The sequence below is a fragment of the Eulemur rufifrons genome, chromosome 19 (assembly GCF_041146395.1).
Source record: "Eulemur rufifrons isolate Redbay chromosome 19, OSU_ERuf_1, whole genome shotgun sequence".
NCBI classification, from domain to species: domain Eukaryota; kingdom Metazoa; phylum Chordata; class Mammalia; order Primates; family Lemuridae; genus Eulemur; species Eulemur rufifrons.
The window spans coordinates 40,445,806-40,450,833 of record NC_091001.1 but is presented as its reverse complement, the minus strand read 5'-3'; the positions used below and the strand labels follow the sequence as shown (position 1 = coordinate 40,450,833).

The window sequence follows — 5,028 nt, the reverse complement described above, 5'->3', positions numbered from 1 at the left end:
CAAGATTAATTCTATTTCTCAAGGTTTTTAGACGAAGCACACCAATTTTAAAGTAGTTGAAGTGGAGTTGTGTAATTCGGTTTAATAATTGATCACATGGGCTTTCTCTAGAGGAAGGACGTTTTTAGAACTTAAAACTTGTAACTGAAATATGAAATCTGCAGCTTTCTTGCACATCTGTAATATATAGAGAGATTTCCAAACCTCAGAACTCTTTTTCTTTGTTTGGGATTGTGGGAAAAGCACCAGATGACTTTAGGATTTACATTTTTCCCTTTATTACCTAATTTCTTGTGATACCTTAATGGGGAGGGAAATTTGTCCATTTTTTCCTACAAATAAAACAACAAAGATTCTGTGTTGCACATGAGCATTAAGTTCTTCATTGCTTTGTTAAGGAAATTGATTAGGCATGCTGTGATTTTTTTTTTAATGATGAATATATTTTATTAGTTAAAATTGCAATTTGATCTTTACAGTTTTGGGGTTTTTTTTTTTTAACTGGAGCCACACCCAAGAAGCCTTGAGCAAGTAGACTCCCGACCTTTACAATTTTAAGACTAATAAATGGAGAATTTTGATTTTTGTTGTCGGCACAGAATAGTTTTCTTGATTAGTTTTTAAGCAAAACAAAAAAATTTTTTTCTTTTTTTTTTTTTTCTTGAGATAAGGCTCACTTTGTGGCCCAGGCTGGAGTGTAATGGCACAGTCACAACTCACTGAAATTTCCAATCCCCCAGCTCAAATGCTCTTTCTGGCTCAGCCTCCTGAATGGCTAGGACTACAGGCATGTGCCACCATGCCCAGCTTTTTTTGTTTGTCTTTCTTTGTAAAGATAGGGTCTCATTATGTTGCCCAGGCTGGTCTTGAACTCGTGGCCTCAAGCAATCCTTCCACCCCAGCCTCCCAAAGTGCTGGGATTACAGGCATGACCCACTGCTCCCAGTCAGTTTTTAAGCAAATTTAATACCATGACCTTGCTTAACCATTTCTCCAAGTGATTAAAAAACACACACCCTGCTCTTTGCTCACTTCCTGGAGGTAAGTATCAATGAGTTTGAGGCAGTCACTTTTTAGAGTGCGGAATTGTAGTCTTTTGTTGCTTCAAAACTAGTTTCCCTGTGTATCTTTATAAGTAAAAATAAATGTTTATTGAGATAAATATTTTTTAAATTATAAAGGATTTATCTTTATAGTCGTATCTAGGATATAGGGCTTACATAGTTTATTTTCTCAACCTTTTTACCACGTACACTTTGATTCTAGCTACTCCTAATGAAATACTTGGTGAGCAAACAGTTTTACTGAAATAAAGTCTATGGCCAGATTTAGTAATAAGGAGCTATCGAAATAGAAAATTTGCCTTGCTCTGAGCATTAATTTTAACAAATAGCCTCAAAGGTTTCAGTAACAGCCAATTGTCTTTGAAATCTACCTTCTGTAATTCAGTGTGAATAGGAAAATACATTCTTTTTTTTTTTTTTTTTTTTTTTTGAGACAGAGTCTCACTCTGTTGCCCGGGCTAGAGTGAGTGCCGTGGCTTCAGCCTAGCTCACAGCAACCTCAAACTCCTGGGCTCAAGCGATCCTCCTGCCTCAGCCTCCCGAGTAGCTGGGACTACAGGCATGCGCCACCATGCCCGGCTAATTTTTTGTATATATATATTTTAGTTGTCCATATAATTTCTTTCTATTTTTAGTAGAGACGGGGTCTCACTCTTGCTCAGGCTGGTCTCGAACTCCTGACCTCGAGCGATCCACCCGCCTCGGCCTCCCAGAGTGCTAGGGTTACAGGCGTGAGCCACCGCGCCCGGCCGGAAAATACATTCTTGATTTTGTAACAAATACATTCTTGATTTTGCTCTTTGTCTTTTAAGAAACATACTAGGGGAAAATGTTTTAACTAATTTTTCCCAGTAGTTAATGAAGCTGACTTTTAAGCTTCATTTTAAAACTACTGTGACAGACTAAGGTAAATTGTTTTTGATAGTTACAGCAATGTGATTTCTTAGCAGCTGTCAGATAAAGCTTTATTCAAAAGTTTGAACACTAAATTACTTATAATAAATTGAAGAACTTGGAATAATTGCAGTCTTATCTACTCAACAAAGTAGTCTTCAGTAGCAAAAACACTAGCGAGAAAAAATGTCAATACTTCAAAAGGAAAAAGTTTGATAGTTTATCTAGATGGAAATAACATGATAAAGAAGGGTCAAATATTACCAGAATTTTTGCTGAAACTTTCAAGTTGATAAGATGCTGGGAATTTGAGGAATGTAAATCAAGAGCATAGTAAATCAGAGAGATTTAGTTTATTTATAACAATAATCACTTTCTTCCTAACCATTGTCCTAAAAGCCATGTGTTCACTTACAATGTAGAACAGTACCTAACTTTGAAAACCCAGGTTGCGCTGTGAAAGAGGCAGGTGCCGGTGACCGCGATGCTGTGTACCTCCCTCCCTGCCTGCTATCCAGCTCCGCTCTCCAGCGTCCGAGTCGGTGTTCTGGGTTTCCCAGCAGAAAACCACAAAGGGCCAGAGAGGTGTAAGAACACGCATTATTTCACAGGTAATAATTTCCCACGTCTTTTTAGGGATGTTGAACACACAGCCTTTCCCAAAAGATCGCTCCCCACAGCTACTGAGGAATGATGACAATAAAAGGCCGAATTGCAGTGTCTCCATCAGCAGTTTGCTCTCTGTGTGGGCACACGATGACAAAATCTCCTGAAGCGAACCGGTGGTCTGACCTCAGTAACGTCAAGATTGAAGCTTTATGCCATGGGAGTAGCCATGAAAGGCATCCCAAGAGCTGAGCTATTTTTAAGAAAAAATAATCAGGGACTCCCTCAGACAACACTGGGGCTTGAACAAGTAGTAAATATACTGTGTACATGAAGATACACTTACTTGAATTAAGGACTACTAGAATCACAAACATGTTAACAGACCTTCAAGAATAGGTGTGTGTCCCCATACACTGGGAATGAGATACCCAGTGTAACCAAATTCCCCAGTAAAATACTTTGGCAACAGTGTTTTGATACAGGAGTTCATTTGCTCAGTGAAGGCTGAAATTAAGTGGGTATGTATGTATTACCAACTAGAACTTGAGGTAATTATGTTTTAGTCAGAAGAGTTTCTCAGAGAGTAAAATGGTGGTTGCCAGGGGCTGGGGGAAGGGGCACCAAGTACCAAGTTTCACTTGTACTTGGTGCAAGATGAATGAGCTCAAGAGATCTACTGTAAAACATTGTGTTTGTAGTTAACAATATTGTATTGTGCACTTAAAATTTTAAGAGATTTCATGTTAAATGTTCCTACCACAATAACAAAAAGAATTTTTTTAAAAAGCAGTTTCTACAGGCTCACTACTTTGTGATTTACTGAAGCACAAGATGTTGGCTCAAACCAAGGCTACTTTTGTGGCATAACGTTATCTTGTGCTTCCGTGATAACAGATTAGAAAAGCCACCTATGACTTTCCCAGCTAATACTAGTTTTTAAAGTTTAGAAACATTTATCAGGCCAAATGTAGTGGCTCAAGCCTATAATCTTAGCACTTTGGGAGGCCAAGGCAGGAGGATTGCTTGAGCCCAGGACACTTCAAGACCATCCTGGGCAAAAGCGAGATCCCATCACTCCTGACCTCAAGCAATCTTCCTGCTTCGGCCTCTCAGAATGCTAGGATTACAGGTGTGAGCCACCGCGCCCGGCCGATTTCTGTAAAGTTTAAATGAGAAGTTAGCATTGTTAAAGAGAATCATTTGAGATAGTTCCATTTTAAGATCCCAAACTATTTTAAAGTAACTTAGGTTTTTCTGTTATTTTCTGTCAACCCCTTGGTCAATGTGCAAGAAATAACTTGTCTTAGGAATAATATTACTTATTGCTGTCTTTTTTAACAGGTGATTTGAAGATATTAAAACTAGAAATTGGAACTGGAAAATCCCAAGAATTCAAGGTGCTTTTAACATGAGAATTATACAGAACTCATTTGACTATACTTAAAAGTTGATTGTACAGTTACTGAATCCCAGGATTATAGTTTCTTTTATTTTCAAGAACCTTGTTGGTGTTATAAATGTAAATCTAGACTGTTTTATTTTTTATAAAATGTTCTCTAAATACAACTATTTTTTGTAAGCCATTTATTCAAAATAGATTTGAAAATCTTTCAAGTAAACATCAATACTGTGATCGATCTTGATCCTCATTTTTGGAGTTTATATTTGAGAATTTGCCTGTTTGTAAGTTTATAACCCCCAAATCAGCATGTACAGCACTTGTGCAGTCTTTTCAGATGAGCACAGAGCAGTGAATTAGTTGCCTGACACACGTGTTCCTAACACAGATTGAACAAGGGGACACTCTGCCTTGTTTCAGCTATCATACTGCAAGTAAGTATCCTTTTCCTGGTTTTCAATACCACATTTTTTTCTCACTTTTGCACTTTTTGTTGGTGAGTTATAAGTGCAAGGCTTTGATGTGCCTTCTGGACAAAATACCCATCTTAGCTAAGTTTCATTCAGGCACAAGTTACAGCACTATTGACTGCATTCATTGCCTTTATTATGCCAGAGAATCAGTAGGTCCTGGAACCTAAGGTTGGGTTGTTGAAACTGCCATTCCAAAAAGTATCTCAGTAATGAACTGTTCTTTTCCCAGAAATGCTCATTTGCAACTGGGATGCCCACTTTTAGGCACTGAGAGAAATCAATGTTGCCATCTTTTTTTTTTTTTTTTTTTAAGGCATTCCTCTGATACATAGTCTTAGGTCATTATTTCCTCTAAGCAAACATACTTTAAAAATCCCTTACTTTCATAAGAATAGCTAAAATATCCAATTTGTTATAAATCTAAGAGCACTGCTCTTTCTCCAATGTTAGAAGACTAGAATTTGTACTCACCTGAAAACCACTAGGCTTGGTTTCCTTTAACTTTGGCTAAGTGTTGGATTAGAGGGTAATTACTGTTGAACAGGTTATTTCCCTATAAATATGCTTTGGAGTGCCCTTAATAAAAGGA

At 37.6% G+C, this 5,028-nt stretch overlaps 1 non-coding gene across 1 annotated transcript; it reads left to right on the top strand.

Annotated features, from left to right (window-relative positions):
* The first annotated feature begins 2,640 nt into the window (after nt 1-2,640).
* LOC138400452 (small nucleolar RNA SNORD89) lies at nt 2,641-2,756 on the top strand. The gene has a single exon (XR_011236332.1). It is a non-coding gene; the product is annotated as a small nucleolar RNA SNORD89 (small nucleolar RNA).
* Nucleotides 2,757-5,028: the final 2,272 nt, after the last annotated feature.